Raw genomic sequence first — 19,628 nt, forward strand, 5'->3', positions numbered from 1 at the left:
CAAATTAATTGTGTGTATTTTTGCGAATGTTATTTATTACAATTTTGCATGAACTATTTGCATTCAATGGCTTTAAGCAGCTTGCCATTAAAAAATGGGCACACACATGTGCGGCTATTTGCCTTTACAAAATTAATATAATTACATGATACTTAATTTTAAAAACAAATACATTTAATTAAATCCGTGCAATAATCTCATTAGATATTCATGCCAAAACGAGTATCGCAACCACTTGTAATAAGTATGAATACACTCGACTTTTGTTATGTGCACGAGCACACATTATAGTGATGTTGTTGTTGCTGTTTTTATTTGCACAACACCAACAATAGCAGCAGCAAAAGCAGAAGCAGCAGCAGCACAACAGCAACAATAATACTATAAACATTAATGCTTAAACACAGACAAATAAACATAAACATTTATGTCAATAAAATGAACTGATGCTTGACCTGGCCGGTCAGATAAAATGGTCGTCTGGTTCGTGCCAAACAGTTGACATACATACACAAGCACGCACACATAGACACGCACACAAACACATACATACATGCAGACGTGCCAAAATACTGCTTCATTTTAGTTAATTGCCAGTTCAAGTCCTGACCCGGTCCGCATCCTTTTGCAACGTCTTTGTCGAATGCTTTCAAGCGTCTAAATATTTTTAGTCAAAGGCTGCAGCCGCACGCACGACTAACCTAACCAGAGTTGCCAACCCCTCGTACATGCCCCCATGTCCATGGCAGCAGGTGTTGACCGACTGCCATTCGGTTTCCACATGCCGCCTCGTAATTGTTGGTGTAAATGCTTTACCAAACTGCTGCTACTGTTGCTTCTGCTGCTGCTTTTGGGCCTAATTGAGTTTGCATATGGTTTGCTTTGTACAATTAGATTATCTACTTTCAACTCCGTATGTCAATTTGGCCCTCTCATTCTAATTGTGTGGTATTGGTAATATCACTATCAGTTTGACTATTTTTGAAACTCAGTGAACTGCAGCTTTTTGAAAATTGATTTAACATATAGAATGCTTAAAGCGAAACTGTTTATAAATTTAATCAATTTAAAAACATAAATGTGTTTTTTAAGTTCATTTTTATTATTGTCTCTATTACGCTAAATAAATAGATATATTTTTCATTCCTTTTAATTGCACTAGACATATCCTATATTATTATATCCTTCACGCACATATGAATACGAAATACAAAAGATTAATAACAATAGTCATTATCGTAATAACAAAAATTTTAGAATATAAACATTTTGCAGAAAATATATAATTTGCTTGTATGTGACTTTTTTAAATTAAGTAATTAAAGGGTTTGGCGTATCTACAGTTTTTCTCTCTTGATTTAAATCCAATTAGCTGATCAACATCTGTTTGTAAAGTTGCTGATAAAAATACAAACGGACAATTTTTAGCATACAAAAAAAAATATGATTAAACGCTTGCATTTGCTTATTAGCAGAATACACAAATAGTTTGCGGCTTCCTTATGAAATAATAAATTTATTAAAATCGTAACGAACCACGTTGCAAAAAAAACATAGTTTTATTATTTTTTTTCAATTGGGCTAAAATTTAAGAAAATTTAATTGTTACTTTTATGTTATATATATATAAGCATTTCCTTATATTTATATTCTTTTGCTTTAGTACACAAACAATCTTTCATTTTCCACCTACTCGAAAGTCAAAGGTAGGCAAACCTTTTGCACTTTCTCAAGTTTTGCACTGAACATTTATTGTACACAAATACAGTAATCCAGAGAACCTATAAAAGGGCTTAAGAAGCTTAACAGAATGTTGCCCAAAAAATAGCTAACATGTATCTGCTGTTAAGCTGATAAGCCTCAACATTGTGTTTCAAATGCCTCAATGCAAATGGCATGCACGACAATGTTAACAAAATGTTAGAAAATTTTTATGTTTTATATTTATATTTTACAATTATGGATATTTTACGTGATACTGTATTATTAAAATACAGTCCTGATAAATGTGATAGATAGGTCCCTGAATATTATTTGATGTAATGATAAGTGTATTTATTTAAATTTAAAACCTGCTGCTTTTATTGTTGTAATTAACTTAATTGCTTTTATTTTTATTTTTATTATTATTATACAATTGTGCTACCCTCCTTAGGAAAAGCATATGACATATTACATTCGAAAGTTGTTCTAAACATTATTATTAAATAAATATTAACAAAAAAAAAGCTTTTAAGTGCAAGGGATTTTGGCCAATAGTTTGCCAAGCGCACATTTGCCGAGCGCATCGCACTGCATTCACAAAAATATCAATAAATATTGAAATACTTATGATTCTAGGCAAATATTTTATGATGCCTGCCTGCCCCAGAGTCCCTGGTGTGTGGCAAGCAGCACCAAATGTAGCACATTTTTCATTTCAACACGAGGAAAATTGCATTTTTAAATACATGGGGAAAATAGAGGAAAAACTGTTTTCACTAATAAATAAAACGAGGGAAAATAATAAATATGCACACAGAATGGCAATGCCAAGCACCACCACCACCAACAACAACAACAACGAGACCAGAAACGAGACCAGAAAATATTTAAAAAAGCTTTTAAGTGTTATTGATAGTTGAGCGTTGAGCGTCCTTTAGCCTCCTCTGCCCCCTTAGTCTACCCCTATTCCTGAACCTACGCCTGGCACTGCGCCCAACCCTGCACAGAACCCGTGTGCTACTCTGCAAGTATTTTGTTTCATTTGCCTGGTTTTTGCTAACGCTTTTGCATTTGTTTTTGCAGATCTATTCGAAGCTATTCCATTGCCTTCGCGTTGCTTTTTGCTAGGGAGCTCTGTGGCCTAGGGGGATGGTGGATAGGAAGGGGCTGTGGTGGCAGCGCTTCCGGTTATTTAAATGCTAACAAATACAAATTGTTGGGCGTTTGCCGGACAGCACTCAACAGTTGTCTGGTTCGGTTCGGTTCGGTTCGAATTGTGCGGCATGGCTTTCCACTTTTTATCTTGTGCCAGAAACAGTTTTGCATATTTGGGTTATATTTCAATTGTTGCCTCTCAGCGCTTTAGCTGCTGTGTTGAGACCTTCGATGGCAGGCTAAGAAAGGGATTAATGCTACGAGCATCTTACATGTTTTTAAGAAACTAGATCTACTACATATAATATAAGTTAGTACTGTATAACACAATACGGAGTAATATAATTATATATACATTTTGTTTTTTAAATTGCAAACTTAAATTCTTGATCTAAAATCCCGTATCGTAGAAGAATTGACATTTAAATAGCTCCATTTAAAACGTAAAATAATAAAAATATGTATTCCTCTATATTTTCTTCCCTTTTGGACTAGATTTTATTATATTCTTATAATAATAATCTATACTCGTGACATGTTTTCTCAAATTTCTTATCAATTTGATAATCAAATGATTAGAAAAATTTGTTGAATTTGCTTTATGTCTATTGTTTATAGATCATACGATATTCGTCTAGACTTTAACTGATGTTGCATTGAAACTTATGCCACTTTGTTAATCCATAGACAAGCACTTGGTGAACAACATGGACGGCTTTCAGAACACGCTTTCACGCCATATCAGGAAACCCGGCCACAGCCCACGATGAGTGCATATTTTGTGTGCTCGATACTCGACAGAATTTATCGTTTCGTTTTGTTGGTTTTGCACTGCATTGTATATTTATTTGTACAATTTTGGTATTTTGTTTTGTACACATTGTGGTCCATTGTTTTTATCAACATGCCGTCGGATGCGCCATCCAGGCAATGGCTCTACCATTCCGTGCTGGACAGCAACAGCAGAGAAAAAAACAATTCAATAGATGCAATATGGGCACGTTTTCTGACTGTGAACAAACAAATGCGATTAGACGGGAGGGGTGGGCTTAAGATGGAATGAATACAGTATAGATGAGTTTCATTTGTTGGGCTTAAAAGTTTCTAAAAAGTTTTCAGATTCCCGCAAGGAATTTAAATGTGGATAAAGAAACTTTAAATACTTTTTGTTCGCTTAATACAATTATATGGATAGGATACAAGCTTAAAAGGATTATGTAGATTTGTTCATTCGATAATTTTTGTTCAAATTTAAGAATATTCCAATAAATTATATTGTTTTTAAAGGTTTTATTTTATCAGATTCAGATAACTAATTTTTTAAGTTTCATAATCAACTTAACGCATTTATCTTTATATTTATTTCTTTTTTAATTTTTTAAATGAAAAAGGATATTATAACTTTTTGAAAGTTTATGGACAGGGTATGTTTTTTTTTTTAATCAGAAGATAAACAATATAAATGATGTTCTTTCAAGGCACAGACAAAGTCTAGATGAAGAAATTATGAAAAATGTATGTTAATCAAAACAGTTGTTTGCTTTGAAGAGCTTACACATATTCAGAAATTCAAGTTTTCCTTGAGGCGCTGAACAAAGCATCCACCAAATAAACAGAAAAGAAGAAAGAAAAGCATAATTTTGACCCACATGCATGTTTAACTTGCAGCGCGAGCCCTTCAATTATGCACAACCCGCTGCGCCAGTGATCCGCTGCTCGACGACATTATTGCAACTACTCTGGCAGTCAAGTGTATGTGTTGCGGCCAGAGATTTTCATAATGCCAGTCAACACGGCGCAACAACATATGAGAGGAGAGCGTGCCACAACAAGTGTCAAGAATGTGGCATAAAAGAAATGCGTTGCATACTTTAAGGCGCTTAAATGCTCAGCCCCACCAAACAAGCAGGCAGCCAGTCACATTTGCGGCATAAATAACTTGGCATATGCGGCAAGACAGACACTAATGCAGTTGCAGCTAGAGTCCTGTGAAGTAGCTGCTGCAAGTGCAGCTCGCAAACGTCCTTTCGCGTGTGGCATGATAAATCTCAACAAGTTTTTATGCATTTCTCGCTCTCGCTTTGAGCGCATTTTGTGCAACTTCTTCAACTTTTTTTTTTGTGGCATGACAAAAGTCGACAACATAAGCCAAGTAGCTGGCAGACTTTTAAAAACTGCCAAGTCGAGCAAATGCGCCAAAAAGTGTTGCAGCTTAATGTGCTCGTATATAAATTTTGATGTCTCACAGAATATACTTTGCTTTGATTAGCATCTGTATGCTGTTCGTGTGTGTATCTCCGTGCGTATGCGTGATGCATTACGTTCAACGGGCTCATTTAACAGACAAACACACATCGAGCATACGCCACGTTGACCCCATTTTTATCAGCAAAGTGTTTTCCCTGCATTGCTTTGCTTTTTGTGTGGCGGTTTTTCTGCTTTTCTGTTTTTCTCTTATTTTGTTTTTGTTTTCCTCTTTTTACCTTTGCCATTGCAACTTGTTTCGTATGCCGTCTGCTGCCGTTGTCCTGTGCATTGTCCTGTGCATTGTCCTGTGCGTGTGTGTCTGTGTGTGTGTGCGCTTTTCGGCGTTTTTATAATGCCTTTCGGTCATGCTTTGTAATGCAAGCCAATATCGTGTACTATGATTGTGTGAGTGTGCGTGTGTGTGTGAGTGTGTGTAGCAGCATATGCGGGCTACTTAGCTGCCTGTCGCTTGTTGTTTATGTTCGAAAATGAATACGCTGCACGCTCTTTGCTTCGCTCTTAAATGCCAACTGGAACTTTCCAGTCCATTTAAGAGCTTACAAGCACGAACAGAGTTTTCTCTTAATATTTTGAGGGGTGAGAACTTCTTTGATCTAGCTTTGAAATATTATTTATTTAGTAAACGGCATTTTATAATCTCATACAAAGTACTTGCATTTTTAAATACTCTATACAAATGTTTAATATAAGTGTTTCAATCAATTTAAAAATAAATATAGTGTATCATTTATAAATATGAATTTAAAAATATGTTTTCTTGTTATATTTAGTATACACTTCAATTAAGGAAAATTATACTAAGAATATTTATCTTAAATATGTATTAAATATATTTCAAATTGATTTAACGAAGTTTTAAAATTGACCTTTTTGTTTTTATCTAATTCAAAACTTAATTCCGACTTAACGACAAACACATGGTCGGAAATATACATATATGCCTATACCAACTTCACGAAAATCTATTTATGAATGATTGTACATAACAAAAAAACGTTAGATATTTTTAGCAAATATTTTTCAAAGACCAAAATTTTGTTCACCAGCGAATTTAAAGAATTATATGCGGCGCTTAGTCGACCTTTGCTTTATAATATATGAAATATTATTTTACCTAAAAACTCTCTTTAACATTTAAATAAAATATTAATATAGTAATATTTAAAATATTGCTGAATATATTTTTGTTTGACCTACACAAACTGCGTCCATCAAACATGGGCCAATGCTTTTTATTTGAGCATTTTAAACTATGTAGAATATATATATATAAGCGTTTTAAAAAGCTAAAGTTGAATGAAAATTTGCAATTGAATTTTGCGTCAGGAAAACTTTGCGCAAAACCCATCAAAAATGCACTTAAAGGCTTAAAACTGCCTCACATTATTGACACAGTTAGGCGAGCCATTTAGAGGCTTTGCCAAAAAGTGTGTCATTGTTTTTGAAAATATTTTAAACAAGTTTCTGTTTGATTTTTTGTTTCTGCTATTTGCTTTGCCTTTCCATCAAAAATAGTAGTGCAACAAACGCTGGCGGGCAATTCAGTTGCTGACAAGTTGCAGCTGCAGTTGAAACAATTCCGATGTGCTGTCATATAGCGTATATGTTTGGAGCTAAGCTTGGCTCACAAGATAATTGCCAAAAGTTGTTACAAAAAAACAGGAAAAAAAATGAAAAAAGTTTTGCCCAACATTTTTGCAGCTAGTCAAAAAGTTGGACCTTTGGGTCAAGCTGTGTCCTGGCCCCAAAAAAAGTTGGCTAAACATTTTATTCTATCTAATTGAGTGTGTTTAAAGTTTAAAGTATGCCAAAGTTTTGTTCAAAAAGTTGCCGATTTAAGTCAAGTGAATGATTGTAGCCTTATAAAGCCAATAACACGCCGACACAAACTGTTGCATGGCGCCGCTTTGTGGCCATGCCGCGATTGCCTATTGTTATTATTATTAATAATATTATTATTATTATTTGTGTTATTTTGACTTACGCATTTTGATTGAGTTGTGAGCATTTTTTTTGCATTTATTTTGCACGCCCTCCACTCGGCCGGAAATGAAAGCGGCGCATGAAAATGCCGACCACTTGCATATGCTGCGGACGTTTCCGTTGTGTCAATAAAAAATTTCACTACACATGCCTGAGGTTGTGTGTGTGTATGTGTGTGTGTGTGTACGTGTGTAAGCGTACAATAATAAAGTAACACAAATCCCAATTTCCGTCAATGCATATGTTGAGTATTGCACGATGCATGCGGCGTATACGCAATATGCATTTCAGCTGCCCTGTTGCAACTATAGCTGTTGTTGTTGTTGTTGTTGCTGTTGCAGTTGCTGTTGTTTTGTGGCATGTTCAGATAATAACGGGCATTTTAAATTTACGATATTGTTTGCAACGCTCTAAAGGTGTGCATCATAAAAAGTATGCACATATTTGCAGTTGATTTTCAGTTGTGTTAAAAAGCAAAATATTATGTGGCTTGAATCGTGAATTGGTAGGTAAAAAATATATAAAAATTTTTGTGAAAAAGCTTACATAATACCCTTGAATAATACATGTAAGATATATTTTATTTTTTTTTAAATATTTTTGTTGAATAAATTTGTTCCGCCTATGCAGCTGAACTAACATTTGCTTAGATTCTCGAAAGTTGTTTTCTTGTGGAGTTCTAATATTTGACTTTGGCCACAGCGCCGACATTGATAACAATTAAGCGTAAGCGCTGCTAAACTTTGCATATGATTTTAAGCTTAACTGTAATTAAAGCTTCCTGGCAACTGGAAGACAACAACCAACAACCGAAAACCGACAACAACAACATGAAAATTACCAAGCTGCAAGCATAAACTTTGCTAGCAACTCATAACTTTTGCTTTTGAGATGGAGTAAAGCACACTAGCAGAGAGCTGGGGAGCAGAAGCTGCAGCAGGGCAACAATAACCCAAAAGAGAAAAACTTTACAACACTTTATAGCTGGGTATGTGTGTGCGTGTGTGGGTGCTGATAATAAACCAAATAAGTGCGAATCGCATTTTGTTAGTAGATGCTCAACTTTGAAATGATGTGTACATAGCTGGCGTACATTTATATGTTATTTGTTAGAATTGGTTAATGACAAATGCCTGCTGCGAATGCGCAACTAAGTTGTTTGCTAGTCCTCCGCTTTGATTTCTAAAAGCACTTTACAACACTTTGAAATCAGTTTTTAAAAGATTTAACCGATTTTCGATAACTTCTCAATGCAGTTCTATGGATAAGCATTTAAATGGAAATATTTTAAAAATTGAAGCTGCATATACCCCTTTTGCGATTTTATGCAGGGTATGCGACACAGAAAACTTTGCCCAAAGCAAATACATTTTTGTTGCGGTTGTTGGGTTTTCCCTTTTTATTTATTTTTTGTTGCAACTGCGATTCTTATGCAAAAGTGTTAAGTGCGCGGTTTTTGGGGTCTGATGGCATATGTACCGTTACTTCAACATCGGCTTCTTCGTCTTCTTCTTCTACTGTTTTGGGTCTTGAGTTTTAAGAGTGAACTTTATGCTCTAATTTCCGAAAAGGAAAAATTAGCAAAGTATTTGCGCCATTGCCATATCATAAACTGGCAAAAGCGCAAACTGGGGCAGCCATATAGAACCCAAAATGCACCCAAGTATATGTGTGTGTGTGTCTGTGTGTGTGCGTGTGTATGGAGTTGCTCACAAAAGTCACATAAATTTGAAATGACAGCAGAGTTTTACAGTTTTTCGAGGTCGTGTGGTAATAAAGTTTGCCAGAGCAGCAACATAGAGAAAATGAGAGAACATGAGAGCAATGGAGAACGAGAGCGAGAGCAACAGCTGCTCAAAGCGACGCATGATGACAGGCCAAAGTGGCAGCTAGTTAGACTCTGGGGCAGCAGCTGGACCAGTCCAACAGCTGGGCGGGGTTAGGACAGAAAGCCACCAGCCTCCGCACTTGACTCGTAAAATATGTTTATGCCAGTGCCGAGTCGCCTGCTCATAGGCCTGGCCAGCTATATATATATATATATAAATGTGTGTTCGCTCGGAATTGCTGTGTTCAGCTGCTCTATGAAATTATGCAATGGGGATTATTTTAGTTAAATTGCCCGACTGCGTCGAGGGTCAGTCAGACGGTCAGACAAACAGACACACACACAAGACACTCATAGAGTGTAAGCGCAGTTATGGCATGAATATTTCGACTTTGGTCAAGCTGAAATTAAAGTTCGAAATTTGAATTTTTACTACTTTTGATTTTATATAATAAATATAACATTTAATCAAATTTAAAATTCTCCTTTTCATATATATCTTGATGTTCAGTTCAAAATTTCTCATAAATCGAAAACAAATTATATTTATTTATTCTTTAATACCAAAAAAAAAATATTAACATAAAATTGTATTGTTCCCCTATCAAAAGTGATATATGATATTTTATTGCACATAAATATTATTTAATTTAAATTACAATTTAAAATTTTTTTAAGCATACATTTAGCCATACTTTATAGGTTTCCCTTTCAAATTGTATATCGATTTTCTAAAAATAGTTTCCTATTGGTTTTCATTCTGTTTTTATTTTTTACGGCTTACCGTTTAATCTATTCATATATATTTTTATTCTTAGATAAAAAATGTGTTTTTTTATATTTTACTATCGAAATACGGTCCACAAATATAATCTCACCTTAGCTGCTAACCTTTTGCATTCATCAAGCATTGCGGAAGCGGCTTAGCCGAATGTTAAGCTCAGACAGCGCAATGCAACGGTATTAGGGTCAGAGGTCACAGCGTTGTCCGACTGCCAAACTGTGGCCACTTTGACACAAATGTTATATAATGTTAAATCGCTGCAGCTGGAAAAGCCATCGCTCTAATGGCCAAGTGACCACAATTCGCGGGTCGTTGTCATTGATTTCTGCCATTTGAGTTTTGTCATTGAGCGACATTCGCAGGAAAATGGTTAATGGCCAATGGCCAATGGCCAACGGACAACGGCGCCTGCTTCGGCCATTTGCCATAATTAACGCGAAAATCATTTTGTGGCACACTGCCACGTACAGCAGAGGCGAGAGGAGGGCTGTGAACGGGGTGGGGCGTATTGACGTTTGTCAATTTAATTACAATTTGTTTTGCACATTTCAGAGTGTTGTCGGCATTGCAGACAATTCGCATGTTTTGTGGTCGTCATTTTTGCACATTGTTTAATTTATTTGAAACATTTTCTTTTTTGCGGCAATTATTTGGGGTTTGTTTTCTCTTTTTGAATGTTGTTTGCCATGTGCTGCGGCTGGCCGCTTGGGGCTTTTCTTTGGAATTTCATTTTTGTATGGTTAGAGTGTAAATACGAATAAACAAACCCATTTAACACTGATTGGTTGCAATTAGTTTTTTTTGGGGGCATGATTTTGAATGTGAATGCAAATGCAGTATTATATTATGTTACAAATTATAAATCTTATCATAACACAATAAATACAATCACCTAGATTTAAATCCCTTTAAAGACATTTAATCCACTGAGCTTACAACTGCTTAAAATAAAATAAAAAAATAAATAAATGCCAGATTCAAGTGCCGTCCAACAAATTGACCCACTTAAGCTAATCTGCGTACAAGTCCAATTAATGCAAATTAAGCAGAGCCCACCGCCCCCGCGCCTTCAACTTACAAGAGCCGAAGCTAAAAACCACGCATAAGATTCGCGGAACCCCTCCTCCCTCCCACCGCTGCTCTACACCGCCCACAAATGAGGTTTTCGTCAGAACGACTCTGACGACAACTCGTACAACATAATTAGGCTTATGGCAGTGACTTTTATGGCCAAGTGCCGCGACAAGCACAGCTCCCGCGCCATGCCCCCGTTCCCAAACAGTGTCCCCCCAGCCCTGCCAAAAGCAGCGCCCATTTGCGTGCGTCGCTAATTAGTGTAAAATGTTTCCTGTTATTTACCTTTTTCGGTTTTGCAACAAAACAAACGACAACGAGGCCTAATTGTAAATGGGCAACAGCCACTGCGAGGGCAGGACCAGAAGTTATCGAAGGAAGGGAGGGAGGGTGGCAGGCGGGAATTTAGTGAGTTCCTGTATCACTAACCGTTTCGGTTACGGTGTCGATTTTTATTATTTGTGCGCTCGCTGACGTGACCTGTTTTCGTGATAAATAAATAGTCGTATTTATTTTGTATTTATTTTGCAGTTGTAATCAACGCAATGCTAAAAACAAAGACAAAATCAGCGCTAATTAACTCAAGGCCCGCTTTGGAGCCATAAACAGTCAGCAGCTCGTGGCTAAATGTCCTGCTGCTTAGCATGCAGAACATCAACTCGTTCAACTCGACTCAACTCAGCTCGGTGTCGCGTAAATTGCATTTTAAAATAAATTATAATGATTATTATGTTGCAAACAACAGATGTCAGCTGGGCTATGGAAACACGTCTGTCAAGTGGCAGTTGGTTCTCTCTCTCTCTCTCTCCCTCTCCATCTCCCTCTCTTTATATGCAGCTGTCTGTCTTTCTCTCGACGTCTCTTCATCTCTCTCTGGTGGCTCGTTGGCAGCAATTTTGCCAGTTTGCCACTTTAGTATTATGGGCCAAGCATAAAAATGTTAACTGAACAACATTAACGCAAGCATTTTATGACGTTGAACTTAATATTATTAAATCAGAGACGGGTTTATGAAGCGCTAAACTCTGCTGCGAATGGGCTCGAATTCGTTGATAAGACTTAAGATTAATGTGCCTGGTAATAGCTATAAGTTACGCTATTTGCTTTTGAAGTCAGCTAACTGTCAGATACAGTTGAATGAATGACAGATTCTAAATATTTGCCGATTTTAACATTGTTTAAGAATACAACATACAGAGGAAGTGAAAATTAGTGAATGTGTGTCAATGAAAGGAAAAGAATTTAAGAAGGGATTAAATTGCCTGGTTAAAATTTGTCATCAAAGTAGGGCAACGATAAAAATACGATTTAGGAACCTTACTTAAAAGGAGATGCCAGTAAAACGGTGACAAGAGAGAGACACAAAGAAAGTGATCTTAAAGGGCACTAATTAGAATATTAAACAATGTTGTATCTAAGGTCTCATTTAATACGAAAAATATGACCTTGCTGTCTTTAAAAATAAATACAAAAAACTTAAAATACGTAAATATGATTGTGCCATCGGTGAACTAATGAGACCTGGGGCCTCGCACGAGCTCTACATATATCTGATATTAAGTCCTTAGGAAATTATATTGACACTGCTGGCGAGGCAATACTTTTCTACAATTAATAGCGGTAATGTGGGAGATAAGGACTAACGTTTTATAGCCTGATTCCACTATTTCAACATTTCTCACATTTACAAAGTTTACATTCTGCTAATCGGTTTGATTTCATTGATCTAAGCTATCTCTAAAAAACTTTGGGATTACTAAAATTCAAAATCGGTATTTAAATTACCTTTAATTAAAGTTAACCCGAATGACGTGCGAGTACCCACATTTTATTTTTTGTTCCTAATTTTACCAATGTAATTAAATGGCATTCCAGATTTGTACAACTGATGATTCGCCCAAAAAGCCTTGAAAAATTACATTACGTGTCTTAATTGATTACTTATTGCAAATTCTGATTAATAAAATTAATGAACTTTTTGAACAATATTTGAAAGATTTAAAGATTAGGTCTTAAGCGGCCTCATTGAAGCTTTCAGCTAATTGTTAATTATCTATTAGAAAAGATTCATCATAAGGCTCGCATGTGATCTTAGAATTTATTCGAATTCATCTGGTTAGGTTTTTTAAGCTGTTGACTAAATGAATACGTAATGTGCTTTGAGAGCTGCTTATACCAATGTTTGTGCGTATGCGAATACCTTCTTAATAGCTGTACATTTACAAAGTGCAAGTACTGATTAGACTAGTAGGATAAAACCTTTGTGTGGCTCTTAAGCTGTTCTCCCTTTAAAATTGAAGCTTTCATGAGCTTTTAAAGCACATGCTTTGACTCATCGAACGCCCTATATAGGACGTTATTCTATTAGAATTTGCATTTTACTTTTAATTAAATGAATTAATACCATGTGTTGTCGTTAGGCTTTGAGTATTTGGATATTTGAGCACTTAATTTTCACACCTATTTGGAGGCTCTGGGGCTGCATTCGCAACCACAACATGAGAATATTTTTCTAAATTGAGTGCTGAATATTCTGTTGGCCCAGAAACGGAATTAAATGTAAATTATGCAGGACACGGCACGTAATCAGCGAACGAGCACATACGTGTTCATTTTGGTAGCCACATCGTGTAATTAAGTAAATATTTTCGCAAATTTTTAGCCAACGCGTTTGCTTCCAGCGCAAGTGGCCGCAAGTGTAAAGTGATATGACCATAGACAGAGATAGCCATAGCGCATGTGTAAGCGAGACGACGTACGAGAAGGAGAATTTCACAGATGGCCAAAAGCGTTGCATATTTGTGGTGTGTGGCAAGCGAATCGGATATTGGCGGGATGGTAGGGCAGCCATTCGCAGATTTGCAACATAATTAAGCAGCGAATGGAAATGGCAGTGCGCCAAATTAAGTATACGCCACGTGGCTGCAGGCAAAATTAAAATAACCGCAGCCACAACTGCAAGGCATCGGCTAATAAGGCCAAGCAATGCAGCTGCTGGAGCATTTTAATTGTAAGTGGATTACAAACGTGTGCGTGCATTTTAATTGAGGTTGCAAGTGGCGAACAGTTGCAACTTGCTATACGTTGATAAAAATGCTACGCTTAAGTCTGCAACAGCTGAACTTTAAGCATAATCGGTAGACGCCCTGGCCGAAGGTCACTTGGCTTGACATTCGGCAGACATTTAACTGAAACTGTTGGCATTAACCGCAGGCCAGGTACACCACAGTCACACACACAACCTACGGCAGTCAGTAGCAGCAGATTTCCCCAAAGACAAAAACACCATCAAGCAAATGGAGACAACGTCCAAGCAGGCAACAGACTTAGCCCCCACACCCGAGATAACTTTGGCGAAGGCGCAAGACGAGCGAAACACAGTTCAAGTTATGAATAATTAATGTCTGTCTCGCTGTGTGTGTGTGTATATGTGTGTTTGTAGGGTGTGTGATACAGAAGCTGTGCGTGTGCCTGTGCCTGTCCGTGTGACGGCGTTCATGTGAGCGAGTTGATAATTTGTTATAATTGCCGGGGGATGGCCACAGGTCAATTTTGTGGGCATTTATATAAATTTGCTAAGACAGTAGTCCAGCAGCCAGGCAAAAAGTCACAAAACTTGGTCAAATAATCAAATTACAACCAACAACAAAAACAGGAACATAAAAGCGATTTAAGCATGCAATAATATTGCTTTTATGCTGATTTTAAATTGTTGCTGCCTGTATTTAATTTGGCTGTTCTTGGCTTAAATGTTCACATATAATAAATTTCTTAATATCTGTAAAAATTGTTTATTCTAAAGTTTGATAATAATAATTAATGCTATTAAATATTAATAAGAGGTTATTATAAATTAGTTAATTCAATTAGTTACCCCCATCAGATTATAAAGCACGTGCTCAATGGAATTCACTGCTCAGAATTAGCATTCCAATCGTACTTTGAATAATTTGAAACTCTCTTTCATAATCTATTATTTTTTTTATTATTATTTAATCGAGTTTTTCATTAATTAATAGTTATAGCTTACTGCAGCTCTTACCTGGCTTATCTTTTAAATGAAAAATGTATTGAAATTTATATGATTTCAGTTCATAGTTGCATATTTTTTTGAATAAGCTGTATAATATAGACTTCAGTTCCATGTTTCTTCAGAATCATTTTTAAATGTGGAATAAACACAGTAAATAATTGGCAAGATATGCAACAAATCTTCTCATATTATTTAATTCTCCATTTCTGTTAGTTCACACACTTAAACACTCAAAACAGCATGAGATTGGGTGCCGCACAATCTGCTTGCTCATGTGCTAGCTCTTAGACTTTGAAGAGCCCTCTACTATTTTTCGTCTATCCAAAAACTTAGTTGGCTAAGCATAGTTTGGCAAACAACTGGCAACTATCACAACGTCAAGTTGTAAACATCAACTGTGAAGGAAGCAGCCCGAGGTTGTGTTTCAGCCAGAGAGGACATAATAATAACTTGCTGGGCCGGAGCTTGGCACGCCCTGCTCTGGCACGCTCACGCTGGCCATAAATACCTTAACAGCTTTTGCGTAACTTAAGTCACCTTAGCACTTAACAACAGCACCCGACATCAGCTAGCTTAAAGGGGGCATGGCATTGAGCCTGGGCGCATTGAGTGGGCGTTAAACGCATTAAGCCCATTCGCAGGTGAAGAGTGTAAGACTCGCATTACGTTTAAGCGCGCAACAAATGCAACTTTTTGCAGCTGCAATAAGTTAACTCAATAATGCACTTGGCCGGGCACATACTTACACACACACACACACACACACACACTCATACACTCATACACACTGATTCACACTCGGTTACTTGGGCTCGCTTTTTCATTTCATTCATTGAAACATATGGCCCACTCGCCTGTCCCGACCATATAAATGCGCACTTGTTTCTGCTTTTATTATTATTGTTTGCTGCTGTTATTGTTGTGTTAAATAAAGTGCTTGGCAATTTTAATTTGCTTTCATTTTAAAGTTTCTGCTTGAAAAATATAAATCACAGCTATTGACAGCCATGGCGTATACTTAATGTCGAGTGCGCGTAGCTGCCAATGACAATACATATGCAAGTCATTAGTCCTTCATTACATACAACTGAGGCAATTGGTTGTTGCTTTAAGATTATAATTAATCTTTGCGAAAAATTGTTCAATTCAATCGAATGATTTGTAGTCCTTATAACCTAACTTAGGCAATAAATTGTTGCTTAAAAAAAATAATTTAATTTGTATTTAAAAAAATGGTTTAATTCAATAAAAGTATTAAATATTATTTACATAACTGAGACAAAAAGTTGTTGTTTAATAATTATAATTCATATATAAAAAAAAAGTGATGCAATTTTATTAAAGAAATTTGTTGTTTGAAACCTAGTATTAAAATGTTACACAAATTTACAATTTGATTAATTATCGCAAAAATGTTTATTAGCAAAGCTATGCGCTCATGACAAAAAAACAAAGTGTAATCCAGTTTAATATTAAATTATATATTTAATATAATTAATAGTTTACTAAATCATTCACTGAACAATTTGTAAATATTTCACAAGTGGACATAAATTAAATGGAAGATTAAAGAGGGGGACATTTTTTTGTACTTTCAGATCCTATTGAAATCCCAACGACTAATCGTTGCATAAGTGAGTTAACTTTTTTTCTATTCCTGAAAGTTAATTTAGTTATTTTCTTTGCTTTTTAACAGTCTGAAAAAAAGTTTAGACATTGTAAAGCAAATCCTTAAATTCAAATTCTGTAAGCCGTAAGCCAAATCCAACTCAATTTCGATTATACTTTTCGATTTTATATAAAATAAATTACAATTTCTATATATTTGTTTTTCCCTTGTTAGTTGTGCTGCCTTTTATTGAGTGCAGTTTCTGGCGAATTGCAGTTGTCGCAGCCATTTTAAAGCTGAATTTGAACTATAATTTGGTATGTTTTACGGGCACAAAAATGTCATAGCCAAATGCTCTGTGGCTCAACCTGCCACACATAAGGACATGGGCTACATAATAATGCCAGCCAGCTTCAGTTGCCGTTCCAGTTCCCTTGAGGCAGTCATCCGACCAATAGCCGCAAAAGATATCAATGAACAATCGATGGGGCTTGCGACACACTTGTAGCCACAAAGAACCTCGCCTCACCTCGTCTTGCTTCTGTTCATTTGTGTGCGGGGCAACTAAAGTTACAGATACATATGCACGTCTTACGTGTATACGGGCATAGAAGCATAGATACGGATACAAGCTACAAAGACACGGTTGTCGTCGCAGTGAATTTGTAAAATACGTGACAAACATTTGCAATTTGGTCAAAGTCGCTGTCGTTATCGTTCTCTCTAGTCCTGTCACAGTTCTTCCTACGCTTTATACTGTGCTCTGATATTTACAATTCAATTGTTCTAATTTCGTTTCTTAGGTCTCCCATTTTTCTGCCCCAAAACAACAACAAAATTGAATAGAAAATTGAAGTTCAATCGAATTGACAGTCTGCGAAAATTAAATGCCTCAACTACAACTTTTTTGGCTAGTTTTCGTGTTTTTTTTTTTTTTTGCTTTTTGTTTTTAACTTCGTGTCTAAATTGATTTATTTATGTTGCCGTTTCGGATCGAGTCTCTTTTTTAGTACTCAGCTCGCATATGCCACACTTTTATTGTTCGGTTGACCACATTTTGTGGCTGCGTGGGTTATAAATTTATAGTAATTTTTTATGCTATTTTAAATGGCAACATAAATTTAAATTTATTACACGTCGATTTCCGTTGTGGCCTGCCTGTCGCTTCTTTCAACCTTCCGACTGGCTGCGGTTCGAGTTGCAGTTGAAGTACTGCAAAAAATTGTCAGACTCTGCGCCACAGGAACTGAGCTGACGATGACCAGCTGTGATTTTTATGCACTCTTGCGGTCTTGTAAATTTCACAGTAAATGCTTCTGCTTCAAGTTGAATTATTTATTTATATTCAGTCAATTATAAATTATGTGTGACACGTAATTGGCAGAAACTTTTGTTGTGTATTGCTAAGCAATCAGAACTATATTATTCTATTTAAGTCATGTACTAATTATAAATTAACTAGACCTATTCAAAACATCAAAATAGTTTATTTAATACTACATAACAAATTACGTTTCTATTACCCTTAAAAAGTTTGTAATTAGATAAAACAATATAATAATAAAACTGAAACTGATATTAAAGAATATTTAATTTTATAGAACTATAGTTTTTAGGCTGTCATATACTTAAATTAATATTTTTTATTACTTTTTATTTTATTAAGGATTTTGTCAAATTGAATAGCTCCAACTCTTTTCTATATCTTCTAATGTCTTGACATTGTTTTTATTTTTAGTTTACTCATTATGTCAAAATTAATTTCAGTTTTAAATTCTCAAAAATCAATTGCTGTTCTAATTAACAATGCTTAATAATAAATGCATTAATTACGCCTGCAATACAGGAAACTTTTACTGAACAGCCGTTGATTAGGAGCCATAATTTGTACCTCTGATACCACTCTAAAGTTGGCCAAGTCTGTTGGCCATGAGTCATAAACATTTATGTCAAGTTCCCGCCAAACAATTTTCGCTAATAGACCAACACTTTGAGCACGGGCAAGAAGCGAAAGGGTGGGAAACCCTGAAATGCTTAGCATACCACGTAGCTTAAAGGGAAATTTAATTAATTTGCTCGCCTGTCCGGTGTCTCCAGCGAGCTGCTTCAGCTTCATCCGCATCCTGTGTACTATCCTCTTTATGCGCGGACAAGTCATAAACTCGAAAGTTACGAAGTTACGAGTATTTTTCACCAGCTGCAACTTCATTATGTGACTGATGATGTACAGCAGCAGAAAGTAAGTAATCATATTTAATATTTTTTTTCCGCCCGCGTGCTTTGTTTTCAAAAATAAAACTGTGAAGCCTGTCGCAGAACTGGCAGGACGAGCTGCTGCTTGAAAGTTTGAGCGACGTTGGCCAGCATAACTGCATAATGGCATGAAGAACAGCAAAAATTGGCATATAAAAAGTTTTTTAATGAATGGAATTAGTGTCTGGACTGCACTGACTTTGTTAAATCGCCCGGGCAGCGCCTCCAAAGTCCAGCGCTCCTTGGACGCCGCCCATCAGACAGACCATCAGCCCATCTGTCCATCAGTTAGTCAGCCAACAAATTTGGCATGCCAGCAATGCCTGATGTACCAGCTTCTATTACAGCTCCTGTTTCTGGGCTAACAAAATTAGCGCTTATTAGTGCCAGTTGGCAAACTTCTGATGCTGCGTTTTTCATTTTTGACTCGTAGCTGCCATAATTTCCCTTGAGTGCCCCACAGAGGGATCTCTAATTGTTTTAAACGAACTTCCATCAAAGTTGATGTACCGCAAAATGCTTGCAACGCCGCTCACAAATTAATATGTTCTTTAATGAGTATTGTTTCACAAGTTTGGGCTGGCTCTTCCTTTATTTAGACAAGTTACACTTCAAACTGACTTGTTTAATGAAAAGTTTTTCGGTTTTGTTCTGGCAAACTTTTTATTATTTCTTGTAATTTCAACAGCGTAAGCTTGGAGCTTTTGTTTTTATTACACAGATTGTTTGAGCTTAACATAATTTTTTATTTTCTTTGTAGTTACATGGGTTGTTCATTTAGACAAGCATTTTATTTATCATATTTATTTGAAAGAGTTAAACTTAAGTGCAAATTACGACCAACTAGAATAGCAGCTACAGTAAGACCTTCAGCTTGATTTGATAATAGCAAATAGTTTGTTTAATAAGTGTGTTTAATTGAATTTCTCTTAAACCT

Source organism: Drosophila novamexicana, unplaced genomic scaffold (assembly GCF_003285875.2).
Source record: "Drosophila novamexicana strain 15010-1031.04,08,12 unplaced genomic scaffold, DnovRS2.1 tig00000689-arrow-pilon, whole genome shotgun sequence".
NCBI lineage: Eukaryota > Metazoa > Arthropoda > Insecta > Diptera > Drosophilidae > Drosophila > Drosophila novamexicana.